The sequence below is a fragment of the Zonotrichia leucophrys genome, chromosome 1A (assembly GCF_028769735.1).
Source record: "Zonotrichia leucophrys gambelii isolate GWCS_2022_RI chromosome 1A, RI_Zleu_2.0, whole genome shotgun sequence".
NCBI lineage: Eukaryota > Metazoa > Chordata > Aves > Passeriformes > Passerellidae > Zonotrichia > Zonotrichia leucophrys.
Window position 1 is genome coordinate 25,803,640 of NC_088170.1, and position 14,187 is coordinate 25,817,826.

At 41.5% G+C, this 14,187-nt stretch overlaps 1 protein-coding gene across 7 annotated transcripts in view; it reads right to left on the reverse strand.

Moving 5' to 3' along the window:
• Positions 1–683, reverse strand: part of KCNC2 (potassium voltage-gated channel subfamily C member 2) — a 101,226-nt gene extending 100,543 nt beyond the window's left edge. For 4 of the 7 annotated variants that reach the window (XM_064701960.1, XM_064701961.1, XM_064701956.1 and 1 more), the window contains exon 1: positions 354–681. The gene's annotated coding sequence lies outside the window, so the exon portion shown is untranslated. Of the gene's footprint in view, positions 1–353 lie in introns of all 7 variants that reach the window. The other 3 variants (XM_064701954.1, XM_064701952.1, XM_064701958.1) reach the window with 2 other exon arrangements.
• Positions 684–14,187: the final 13,504 nt, after the last annotated feature.

Sequence of the window (14,187 nt, forward strand, 5' to 3'; positions counted from 1 at the left end):
CTGTGTGAACCGAGCTGATGGAACAGAAAGTGTACGGTTAATTATTTAATGGGCATCTATCTTTTATTGTCCTAACAGCTTAACCAGGGGGAAAAAAGAAGGCTTAGATATTTTTCTCTTCCTCCCCACCCCCACCGTGGGAAGGAGGAAAGGGTTGCTTTTTGGGAAGAAATACAGAGCACCCCACCAGCGCAGGCAGCAGGCATACTCTAGGAAAAGCTGTCTGTGTGGAGCTCGGCTCGCTACTTTCTCAGACAAATCACGAAGGCGAGCGCGCATCTCGGGGAAGGGCAGGTGGGATCAGCCTCCCGCTCCCCGCCAGCCCCGCGCTCCTCCCGCCGCCCCGCCGCTACCTTTGCCGGAGCAGCGACAGCGGCTTCTGCCAGGCGAGACTACTTGTTGTGGGTTCGGGTGTTTCTCCGCGTTCAGGTGGCTGTTTCACCTCCCTCCGTGCTCAACTCCGACAGGCGTAACAGGGGCTCCCGCCGCCCGCGCGGAGATCCCGCTGCCCGCATTTTACAGGGGGAATGCGGCCGTTCCACGTCGGGGCTGGGAGCGGGGACCACCGGCGGAGCGCAGAGCCATGAGCGGGGACCGGGACGGCCGTAATTCCAGTGGCGCTCCGGGAAAACGAGCCCAAAGGTGAAATCGCACCTCATTTGGGGCGGCAGCTCCGCCCCGGGGCGGGGGCAGGACGGCCGAGCCGGCCCTACACACCCCTCCGGTCCCGCACTGCCCGCCGGGGGGGCGCACAGAGGCGACAGCGAACACCAGTTTTGTATCTTTCCCAAAAGGCACCACCTCCGCTCCTGATACATGGACATTTGGTTCACTCAAGTAAAGCACGCGGGAAGGGAGCGGGGCTGAGAAGAGCTCTTTTTCGGAGAAATGCGGGGAAAAGAGCCGTAGCTACAGGTGGCTTTGGAGAGCTGCCCGGCCCCAGGAGTGTCGCGGAGCGCCCGCAGAGCCCGGCGGGCCGGCAGGGATGCCGCGGGCTGCCGGCACTGCGGCTGCGGAGGGGAGCGAGTGCCCCGATTTCGGGGAGCCCCAGAGCCGGCTCTTGAGCCGGCCGGCAGCGGGCTTGGGGATACGGCTTAAGGAGAGGACATCCAGTTCCCATGTCGGCTAAGAACGATAAAGAGCAGTGGGTGCACTTCAGAGTTCGTGCTCTGCATAGGTGTGAGGTTGGGTGTGGCAGAGGGGATGGAACTTGAGAGTCCCCAATAATATATGAGGGAAACCAATGCCTGTGCACTTACAATATATGAGAGAGTCCCATATCCCTGCCTCCAAGCCAGCTGAGTTATTTTCTACAGCCTACACTGCTGCCTGGTTTCAGCCGGGTTGGTAAAAGGGAAAGAAGCTTCCAGTCCCAAAGAGACGATATACAACATGAGAGGTGATCCCTCTTTCCGCTTCCTCAAAAGAATAAAAAAGTCTTCCTCCACGCAGAGGGTATTCCCTGGCCTGAAGGAGGGCAATGAGTGGAATAATGGTGTCTGAAACGTCCTCCTTCCGCATCAGAGCCTGTGGCTGGGCACTTGCTGGTGTCTGGAGGGCAGGGCTCTGCTGGAAGCTATGCTCTGAGGACACACTGCTTAGACCAGATTGCTTTAACCCAGATCTGTCTATATGTGGCATCCATGATGTAAACACAGGCTCCCAAAGCAGCAGTAACTTTAAGAAATGGGTTTTGGAAGCTTTCTCCAGATGTACATTTTGAAGTTCCTAAAAAAAAAGAGTAAAATCTATCCTGCCAAAGCAGATATAATCAGTTAGTGAAAACCCTTGGAACCAAAATTAATATTCAATTACATAGTTGTAAATGCAGTAGAAAAGATTCTACCATCCTAATGCCACCTATGGCCTCTCATGCTGTACTTGATTTTCTTTGCAGATGGGATTTTTCTGTAAAGGGGACATAGAGAAGGAGTGAGTAAGACAAAAGGAATATCCTTTGTCTTCTCTCTGACCTATAAGAGGTTTCTGGAGAAATGCAACACATTAAAGCTCTGCAGCATTCATCCATTATGGAAAACCATAGGGTGGCAGTAGCTGCCAAAACACTACACAAACTCTATCATCGCAGAATACCAGGACTTCCTTCTCAACTGTCACCATCTGCTCAGGTCCCACATCTGTGCCCAAGTTAAGAAGCTGAGCCCTCCAGAAAAAAACCACACAAAATGAAAAACAAATCAAAAGCCCCAACAATACCAAAATCAACAACCCCACGCCAAACCCAGCCCCACTAACCACCTCCCAAAAAAAACCCTCACAACCCACCCAAAATCCTAAGAAACCTGAGACTAACAAGGATGGCATCTCATAAACAATATCTTTACAGTCATACCTGTAATGCCATTGCCATGAAAAAGGCATTTTTTTATGAGCAACTGGTTGACACTTCAGACTTATGAAGCATGCACGGGGTTTTATTGCATGGTAGGAATAAGCAACAGAAAGAATTTTTCTAGTTGGTAAGAAAAGGAATGGTCTCTTCCAGAATATAATAGTCCTTCAGTCATATAAAAAATTTCACATTCTATAACTTTTCTGTTACTAAATATAATGCTGTTAATTTCTCTGTGTGTCATTCTTCCTTGTAGTTTCATCATGTGGCAAACTTCTCAATGAAGGATGAAATTATGTTAGATGTTGACTTTCCAGAGCTGAAATTTTCTTGAATCACAATATCCTACATAGACATAGTGACATTTATGAATTAATTTCCTCCTTACAAGAGTTTGACCTGAATTTTTGCACTCCTCAGTGCTTCCAGTAAGAGTGAAAGCATGAGACATATGTAAGAGAGAGAAATGTGTCTGTGGAGTGAGCCTTACCATGAAATATGTCTGCAAAAGGAAAAAAAAACCCAACAAACACAAAAACTATTCACACACATGCTCAAACATATTCATTTAAAATATAAGTAGAAACATTTCTGTAGCTCAGAATTTGGGGCTTTATTTGAGGAACTGAGTGATACTGAGCAGTGCACAACTGATTTTTCCTGCTGGCTAATAATTCATTTACAAAGGGAAAGGTCCTATGTTATGGTTTTCACCAGCAAAGCAATAAAATTAGATGCAATGATCACTGTGAGAAAACCCAGGCAAATGAGCATTTTATTTACTAGGAGCAATCATTCTTTGTGCAAGCTTGAGTACTGTAATGCAAACTCACTGGGTTACCAGCTGTCTAACAACAAGAGTAGATGGAAGTAGGGATTTGCACAAAAGAAAAGCAAATTTGAGGACAAACACAGTTCACCTCAGCTAAAGTCATGCTCTGAATCACCTTCTGAAGGAGATCTGTCCCTGTTAACTAGTGGGTCACTGGGAAGCATAACCTGGCCAGATAACATCTGCCATCCTGAGGAGGACATGAGGGGTTGAAGCCACCAAGTTTTTCTAGTGCAGATCACTATTTTGTATTATTCATATGATGTTGAATTGGGAAACAAAAAATAATCAATTTTACAATCAAAAATTATAACTGAAAACAGTGAAAAGATAAAATATCTATTTATATCAATTTATATAAATCATTAAGTAAATCATTTTAAGTATCCACTGTCATTATTTTATTAAGCCTCTACTTGTTTCTTTCATGTATTTTGTTATTTTCCCTTATTATTTATAATCATCTCTACTCTTTACAATTACATGTACTATTCATTATACATCTTGCAGAACATGGCAGCCACATTATACTGAAGTACACTGATGATCAGTCAGAATCTTACTCTGAAACTGCAAAAGCCCTGAATTAATTGATTAAGCAAACATCTCTGAAATAAAACTGTAAGGAGCCATGGTGTAGTTAAATTGGATGAAGCTCAAAACAAAACTAGCAGAAAGATCATTATTATTGTTTTTAAATTCCAGTATAGGATTGCATTTTTTAAGGCAGTTGAGATATAAGCTTGGTTTGATCAATAACACATAATTATTGAAAAATGTCTTATTGTAGAGAAATATGAAAAAAAGTAAGATTGGACAAGACAGACATACAAAATGTGAAAGCTGGGATGAAGTCAGCCTACTCTTAGTCCCACACTAGCACACAAGAGCCCTCCATATGAGTGGCTTTATACAGACAGGTGTGCTTTATATGCTTTCTCTTACATTTCACCTCCCTGTGAAATTCTGGGGAATGTGGTATCTCTCATTAAAAAATGAAAACCTGGAAAAAGTTCTTGTATATTACACTTATCAAGGAAATTAAAAATAGTGAACACAAGACTGGGGTTCTCTGAGAAGAGATGACGCAGTAGAAAAAAGTACAGATGAGCACTAATTGCATTGCCTAATAATCCCCCCCCCTAGTGGTGGGGATGGAATTCTAAAGTGTGTGTACATTTAAACTGGCTTTGGGTTTCTCTCTTCAAAAGAAAGGCAGAGGTTGGTGTCCAAGGGTGGAAATCCCCCACCTCAGGATTGTTTTTCCTGGGATGCTACATGAACAGACATGGACAAGTGCAGCCTTTCCAATAGATCACCTCCTCCAGGCTCATAAAGTTCAGATCCAAGGTGCCTGTTCTCACAGGTACCTGCTCTCACCTGGTGAAACTCTTCCTTAGAAACTGTCACTGTTCCACTGTTCCTTTAGATCAGGGGTAAATAGCACATGGCCTTTGCCCAATGTCATCCTCACCAGAATCTTCAAGTCACTGCCTTTTTCCTTCATGACCCTGGGGTGTCCTTTCCCGCCCAGTTCCAATGCCAGAGGCATTAGCAATGCAAGATGGTGGAAGGCAAGATTACTCACCTGCTTCTGCTGTGATTCAAGTGTCTTCGTCAGTGCTGATTCATGTTTGTGGGATGCAGATTTTCTCAAGAGCTTTAGGATATTACATTCTGCTTATAAAAGGAGATATTGCCTCGGGCTCTGTCCACACTTACATTTTTTAGTGTCCAGTGCTAAAATGGTTGAAATTAATTTTTTATCTATCCTGAATATTTCCTTCGATTTCAGGGAAAGGTCAGTGATGTGTTTTTCTCATTTGTAACTATCCAGCACATGAAGCCACTTCTAAGGGTCTGGCACCTCTCAGCAAGACAGTGTCTTTGTAAAGACTCATTAGGCAGTGAGAGCAGTACTGAGCTCCTCCACAGCCATTTACTCCTTAGTTCAAGTGTAAATACATGGACTAAGCTTCTTCCAGGTGCTCTTAGTACTTAAGGAGACTGAAAGAAACAGGTCTTGGAATGTCCTCATCAAGCATACAGAGACCCAAGAGACGGGAAAATGAATGCAGTACCTCCAACAGCTCTCAGGTACAAGCTTTCCTCATTCAAAAGGAATAAAGCTTTCTGTTTCTATCTGGAAAGTGCAGAGAGATGGAAAATGGGAAAATGCCAAAGCCGTGTATCTTGTCTTATAGCATGGCCAGCAGACCCAAGGTAGCCTCCACCCACTTGGAGGAGTTTCGGTTTACTGTCAGTCTCGTGAAAATTTTGGGGAATTCTGCTTCTAAAATTTCTGTGATTTTCCATTTTTTATCCCTCTCATTAATTTTAACTGAAGTTTTTGGGCAAAACATAAATAATAAAACTTCGTGTCATTATAATGAGGTCCTCATCTGGTTGCAAGTCTTAAGCATTCAAATAATATAAATAATGAACAATCACCGAGATTGCAGGACAATTAGGTTTCTTCAGCTACAGAAGAGCGTGCTCAGAAAGAACTAAACTTGTCTAAACAGAAGTGCCTTATTATCTACTTTTAGAAGTCTCATCAGAACAGAGACAAAAAATCCCAAACCAACCCCAACAACCCTAAACAATACAAGAACATCTGTAACACACTTTGCTCTGAAACATCTGTCAGTTTCATTTCACTAGCAAAGACTGTATCAAGAAACACCCAGTTTATAGAGGACTGTGTATGTACCACTAAACAACCTTGCAAAGAAATTTAAAGTGATATTTAGTTTCTAAGTCTTTGAAGTGATTGAACTGACTTGGATGTATTCTGTATTTTGTAGGGAAAAAAATGGAAAAGAGACCTTTGCACTTCTATTTTGGTAAATTAAATTATCTATCGTCCAGCATACACTCTATCTACTACCTAATTGATATTCAAGCAGTTATTGAATAGCTAGTATGTGTTTTTAAAAGATTAGGTCCATTCAATAAAATATTCTGGAAGGAGTCTTATGGTTCAGTTCATTCTAACTTTTACTAATCTTCTAAAATCACTTCAAATCTGAGACTTAATCTACATATGACAGTGATTTATTTGAGGAAGGCAGCACACCCTCCCTCACATGTTACCAAAAGCAATGGAAACACACTATAAGGACTACAGAGCTTTTCAGGTGACTCGCGTTGTTACACCTAGTTTCTGTGTTTCACCAAAGTTCAGCTGGAAACCTCATCTGTCGTCTTCCTCCTTCCCATGACTAGCAATCTCCATTCTTTTTGTTAATTTTTAGGAAGAGACCATAATACAAATGCCTCAAGAATGCAGGCATATGCTTTAATACATCATCTTCTGAAGATGTTTGCACTGATGATCATTGAGGCAACCCTGGAGCAGCAGTGATTTAATTGATTATCAGTGTACAGAGGATACTTTGTAATAATAATTTTCTATTATTGATTCAAAGTTTAATAATTCTGTTTTGCAACACTTTTGTCTTCCCACTGTGAATAGCTATAGTTTAGCTGTTAGAAAGGCAACTCCAAGAGTTCGAGGCACAGAAGTCTCCCACAGAGCATCACTGACCGAGGCAGGCAGATTTGAAATCAGATGCCTAAGCAGTATGGGAAGCAAAGAGGTTTCTTCTTAGTTTCTGCAGTCTCTCATGGCAGACCCAATCTCAGTGCATGCAAGCTTGATTAATTTTGACTGCCTCCATTCAGCTGCAGTCAAGTTTTTCCTCTCCAATTTTTTTTGTGCTACTTTGCAGACAAGATTGCCCAAATCTGGACTGAGCTGTCTACTGCCATGGAAACAGAACAGCATTCTCAAGAGATAAACACAGCATCTCCTCTGCTTGTGCTTAGGTCTTGACTGCCAAAGTTAGAGGTGCTGCTACAGATTTCTGCTATGACCCATAAACTGTAACCATTACCCTACCAGACAGGGGAGAGCCAGATAGGAATCACCAGATCCACTGCAGACAGCATCATCAGCATTTCCTTCTCAGAGACAAGGTGCCAGTGAGCCTTCAACAGCTGCGCAAAGTCATGCTGAGCTGGGAAGTCTTGCCAGAAACAGCCTAACTAACTGTGAGTGAGTAGCCCTTCTTAGTAGTAGGAAAATAATACAAGGTTGTAAAACTGCAGGTTTCTCTATGTCTTTGAACAAGTCAGGTTATATAGTTAGTCACAGAGTAAAACCACATTGGTCACACTGACTGTTACACTTAGCTGTCAGAGGACATGCCATGTCCATGCTGATCCTGTAAACATTTCAGCAGCATTTGATACCCTTGAGATCTTTTCCCAATTTGTTTTGAACTGCAGTGCTCTAGAAGAAGTATTCCTTCCTTAAAATAAAAAAAAAAAAGAGCTGGTTTATACCAAGGTGGAGTAGGTGCAGGCTGAGGGGCTGCTGTTGCAGCAAATACTGTTGAGCACACCTCCTGGGGACAGGAGGTACAACACAACCAACAAAACACCAGCCACAGCCACCTACCTGTCCTGGGTGTAAGTGGAGATGTGGAGGGATCTGCCTGGACTGAAGGAATGGGGCCATCAGGACATAAACAGTCTTATCTGAGACCCTGCACACCTCCTGCAGTAGGACACAGGTCCTAGACTGATCTGATCCGTTCAGCCATAGAAACAGGGAAATGGGGATCAACCTCTAACATCTGTGTCAGATAGAAAGAGTAAATATCCACTTCACTTTTGCTGGTCACTATAGCTGTGGTGATTTCCATAAACTTTTACATATTCAGAAAGAGAACAATACGTGCCTTAAAGTTCTGGAAGGCTCTGCTTTTTCTTTGGAATAAGCAGGCAGCCTAAAGAGTGTGACAACAGAGGTACTCTAAAACAGCTGCCTAAATCAGCACATTCCTGCCAGGGACTAACTGAGACTCTGCCACAACTCTCATGACACCATTTCTTGAGAATGGATTGCTGTTAAACCTCCATTTCCCTCCAGCTTGAAAGCACGCAGGCTAAAATGTCCTGAAAGTTTAATATCCCTTTTTAAGAAGACATTTTCACTTCAAGATCCCAGCTCATATGCAGCAGCATGGGTACAAACTTTCTACCAGCTTCTGGTGGGAATTCAAGGTGCCAGTTTTGTAACTTGCACCCTTATACTTAGCTTGCAATTTGGCCTTTAAGAGGACTGGCAGAGAGAGAGAGGTCAATCAGCTGTAGTTGCGAACTCCACTTAAATGTGCAAGACAGCTGCTTGCACAGGGAAGCCCCTTGCTGTCATTGTGTTCCACTCAGGTCCTCATCTGCTTTTTCTCAAGATCAAGGTTCATAACAGCACACACACAAAGCCAGAAAAATCTTCCCTATTACATTTTTTTACAAATGTCACTGTCAAAATGGAAGAAGTATTCTCATATCATGTAATAATTGTTTTTTTATAAAACTTTATGCAGCCAGGAAATATCATATGGGAGATTCAAAGGCCCTCTCTAAAAAATAATGACTTCTAAAAATCTGTTTGCAAATTACCTAAACAAAGAAAATCCTTGTAATATTTTTAATCCCTACCTATCTAGGGACCTATCTTAGTGTTTCTGCTAGACTATGCAGAGTTGAAGATTTGCTCTGACTCTTCAGTAATCTTTTCACACTATAAATTGCTGCCATAGGTACTTGTTAAGCAAGATGCAATTTGAGATGCTTGCTATTACATTAAAAGTGGGCTGTTTGTATCATTAACATAGTATCCCTGTCTCCCATCCTCATGTCTTCCAGGTCTCATATTTTTTTCCAACTCACATTTTACATTTTCTGAGGCAAGGATTATATCCCAATGTAGTGGTGTGCATTGTGTCTTGCTCAGGCTGTGACACATCTTTTAGGCTCTTTAAAACTAGAAAGCACATTAATGAAACAGTTGCTGATGTCCCAGCTCAAAGAGATTCAGCAGCAAAAGGGGAGGCAGAGTAGAAGAAAACATGCAAAAAGATGCTCTGAGAGCAGAGCTGCTGACTTAAATATACCTTTAAATTTCTCCCACTACTGTGACTAAAAGATTTGTACTCCTCCTCCATAAAAGGAAGCTCTAATTTAAAATCTAGCAGTATCATAATTAATGTGAATATTATGCAAATCCTGGGGGAGGGGAAAAGGAGCACTGCTTATCAGGTTCATTTACATGTTTTAATAACTCCTTGGCTTAGGCTTTTAATACTAATTTTGAAAATTTCTTGGGGAAGTTCCATGTGCCAGCTCCCACCCTATAGCCACTCAGCCCTTCCCATAGGCAAAATGAATTCAAGATGGGCAAGAAGTCGTCTGGTTCATCATCTCTTCTAGAGGGAAAAGCATGTCCACATCCTGTTTTGGTGACAGGAAAATCAGCTTCCTGCTATAGAGAGGACATAAGGCATTTCCAGAAGCACAGACACGACACCAGCCTCCATTTACATTTTATTTGATCCCTAAACTAACACCTATCATACCAATTCCTGTTTGATGCTTCTGAACACTTTTTATCAAGACAGATATTAGAAACCAGCAATTAAAACTCAGTCTAAACTGATGTTGTCCTCATTCTGTGTTGATTTTTTAAAAAACATCTTTTTCCACCTTTAAATTGCTCATAGATATGTTAAGAATTCACAACCTACATTCATGCTGCTATCAAATAGTTTCTACAGCCCAAGAGTACAATTCAATCTAACAAATTATCAAAAAGACTGAAGTAGACCCTTTGAAGTAGAAATGCAAAGGAACTGTTTGTAATCCATGTTATTTGGAACTAATACAGCTGCAGTTTTTAGTACTCCTTTTATTTTAGTGAGAGAAAAATGCAATTGAGCCAAAAAGAAGGCTAAAATGTTAGTAATCTTGACATAATCCTGACTAGTGTCTAAAGCAACCTTGTGGACTGCTCCTTCAGGGTGAAAGGCAGTTCACAATTTTATGTATTATTTATGGTAGTAACTTCACAGGGAGGAGGAGGAGGAAGGCACTGCAGACATTAATACAGTAGCAAGTTGACAAGGGGGCTGAAGAAAAATCTCACCTGGAAACAGCAGTCCTCCACTATGTTCAATGAATAAAACCTTTCACTTCACCAAGTTAGAGGCAGCCTAACTTAGGTAAAAGAAGAAAGGAGAGGAGCAGGAAATAGACATCCCACATCTTAAACATGGTTGTAGAGAAGCAGGCTTTGGCTTGTCTTACCTGCATTTCTATGCATCAGACTGCAACAGGAATTACTACACATCTCAAAGTCTAATAAAGATATTTTCAGCTGAAACAAAGTATTTTCCATAGATTCCATGTCCATATCGAATCAAAAATAAGCAATGGTAAAACCTATTCTAATAAATACCTGCACACATAATGATATTACATTTATTAAATGCATAAGAGACTTTTTACATACAGCACCTGACAAAAGCTGCTATTAAACACCTTACATTTTGGTTTGGCTTCCTTTTACCCTTAGCCCTGCTCTTAAAAGAGTAAGGATTAAAAAAAATAAAACTGTTCAGTTCTTCTTTATTTTCCATTAAAGATTCCGTGTTTATGCTGTGGATTTCACTAACAGGTATGCTATGAAGCTAAACTGGGAAGGAGAAATAATACTTCTAGTCAGGTAAAGCTGATGCAAACCTGTTAGGAGCCTGAAAAGAAGCATAAGCACAAAGCTCCCACAAAACTGAGACACACCAGATTTTCCAGCAAGAACATCTCCCCATATCTCAAAGCATGGTAGCATTCACCCTTTCACTTCAACTGAAATAATGCTAGAAGAAAGCAGTTCTTGAGAAGAAAATTTGTGAGTTAAAGCCACAATGTCAGCAAGACTTAATAAAACCAGGTTGTGAAAGGAAAGAGAGAGGGAGGAAAGACATATAGATATAAAAGTAAGCTACATAATGCAAGTACCTCAGTGGCAGGACCTTAATCAGAGCACTGCACCTCGTGTAGAACATTGAATTCAACACAAGGAAAGTAACCATTGGCACTTATGGGGGGAAAATGAGAATGGTCTTCAATCTGTCCTGTTAATGCAATTTTCCTAAACAGCCATATTTAGCAGACTTCAGATCAAAGGGGATGTAATAATAGTTTTCAAAGCTGTTACATAAGGGAAGGATGGCTAGCAGTAGCTGTAATCAGCTTAAACCATAACAAGAAATATTCAGGTCAATCAGCAGGCAACTTGTACCAGCAACAGAACAGATTACCTGGGAATGTGGTGGAGTCTCCATCACAAGTGAGAAAGCAGCACAAGTGGGGGTTTTTTTCAGATAATACAGAAGAATGGAGTAGACAGCCTTGTAAAATCTCTTCCAGGCAGATCTCTTCTGACTTAATGTGAAGGAAGAGTATTTACATGGACCAATACTACAGGGTAGGCTTTTCTTTATGACTGGTGTTCAGAAGGAAGAGGAAAGTCAAAAGATATGAATGAACAAAAAATATTAAAGACTTGGAATGCCATTGCAGCTACTATTTGCTTTTATCTGCCCTGTCTCCTATCCTTTTCCCCAGGGACTTTTCTTCCTGGATGTTAGCTCATATTTTGAATTATTTCTGAACATATTGTAGCATTATGGGTGTTACTGAAGAAGCTCATTTCCAAGAAGGATGCTCCCAAAAGAAAAGTTTGGAGGCATACCAAGATAAAACTGGAAAGAGAACTTAGAAATCACATAGTCTCAAACAAGGGGAAAAGTATAAAAAAATAAACATGAAGAATATGGAAAGTTAATTATCTGGCACTGACAACTGATTCCCTTCCAACTGCACTGGTTTTAATAAATAAATAACTGAACTTTTAGAGTGCCTATTTCCTGTGGTTACTTTGATCTATGCAACAATAATATCTAGAACAGATACCTCTCAAAAGCATATTAAGCCCATAAAAAGCAGAATATCTTGGTTTAAATTGTGTTGCTACATCAGGCACTTGTAAATGATTGTTCTAAGGGAAAAATAAAAGCACCGGTTTAACTTTTGTTGCTATTTCCTTTGGTCATGAAACATTGAGAACAGAGAAGAATTCAAGAATGTGTAGAGGATGAAAACAACTGCAGTATTCACAACTGAAGCCTGCAGTTAATCACTGCATCTGCAAGGCAAATGCTATTGTCAAAAGAAATTACTTCAGGGGAATAATTTTACCACTGTGAGTGCAGGATTTAATTCATGCCAAGTCAAATCATAGGATCCCAGAATTAGACACAGGAGTGATTAAGTGTTCACTTACTCAACACAAGTTGTAAGAAAAAAAGAAATATTGCTTTAAGATACATCTCCAAAGCTGTTATTTTAGGTTTCACTGATATTAACCTGTGCTTTACTATAGCAGAATGGGGTTTCCCCGTGTGAAGTATACAGCAGTGTAAAGCAGTTATCATTCAAGGCATGCTCATCCCAAAGCATGTTTGTCCCCTCACCCCCCAGGGTGCTGAGGATGTCACCTCAGCCCCCAGCCACCATTAGGGTTAGTGCTAGGGTTTAGAGAGTTACAGAGCCTACAGCTCCAGGGATACCCGGGCTGGAAAAGGCATGCCAAGGGCAGCACGGCTTAGCATCAGCATTGCTCCTTTCACACCTTTCCAATTTGGGCCTCCCACTTTCCTGGGGTCCTCAGGCTCAACCCCAAGCTGCCACTATGATTAGGGTTGACTATGGTTGGCTGCACTGGAACAGAGTGCCAGAGAGGCTATGGAGTCTTCCTCAATGGAGAGATTTATATAAGACATGGCGTAAAACAGAAATATGTGGAAAAGCAGAGGCTGAAGTGTTCAAGCCAGGCTGGATCGGGCTTTGAGCAGCCTGGTCTGGTGGAAAGTGTCCCTGGCCAAGGTGTGAGACACTGAAATGTTATGGCTGATGGCTTCAACATTGTTATGAAGCACTTCTTGCCCATTCTGGCAAAACTGTATAAAGAAGCTCTGACCACTGAACTTTGGAGTGTGAGCAAGCTTAGGGAAATTGGGGTAAGATAAAGGTGACACTATTATCTCAGGTCTAGGCAGAAGTGAACAAGGCTGAGGGAGAAGATGTAAGCCCAAAGACAGGCAGGCAGCTCTGCCTCTGCCCCCACCAGGGCAGCCCTTCTCACCAGGGCTTGTGCCTTCTGGCCTCAGCTGTCCCAGGGGACAACCTCGCAGGTGTTTGTGCACTGGGAAGGAGTCCAGCAAAGAGATCCTTTGAGATGACTCAAAAGGGCAGTTTGAAAGCCATGCTGAGTGTCTAGAGGGAGAATTCTCATTAATTAAATACCTAAATTAAATTCTCATTAATTAAATACCCAGCATACCTTCTTAAAAACCATTTTTCCTTCATTTTTCAGAATTTCTCAGGTTCCTTTTTTCTCCTAAAAACTGGGAGCGGAAATTACAGTAAAAGGTCAGAAGACAGGAGTTAGAAAAAGCATACACACGCCAGCAAAAGCTGTTAAAATATTAAACATCTTTCATGAGAATGGAGCAAAAAATCAAACCACAAAGAAATTACTATTACTTTCCGTAACTCAGAGCTGCTTCTCTGGGGAGACTGGACACACTAAGTTCTGACATTGGCAGCAAATGCTGATACTGAAGTTTCTGTGCACATACCCAATTAATTCCACCCAATATATAACACATGAGACAGGAGGAAAAAAATATCCAGGAAAGAGGTAGTCAGACACTACAAATTCCAGATAAACACAACAGATGCTCTAATAAACATTAAGAAACCTATGATAAGCATCTATTTGTTTTGGGGGTTTTTTTGCTCAAAGGTATTTTTTATCAACTTCAGGCCCCAAGTTCCTCACAGTCAAAAAGGGACACCACAAAAGTACAGCAGTCACAAAATAAAGATATTTCATTGGGTCATCATGCAAATAATGTCTTAGCAAATTTCTTTCCTAAGTATCATCCAATCTGGTTAATATTATGAAATGTCCCCTGTGAAACAAATAGCCTAAATAGACCTCTTGCATCAGTGGAGATATCTGATGGTTACAACTGAGTAGTTCTGACTCAACTTGTCAAAGACAAGATGGTTAACAACATGAAAAGCA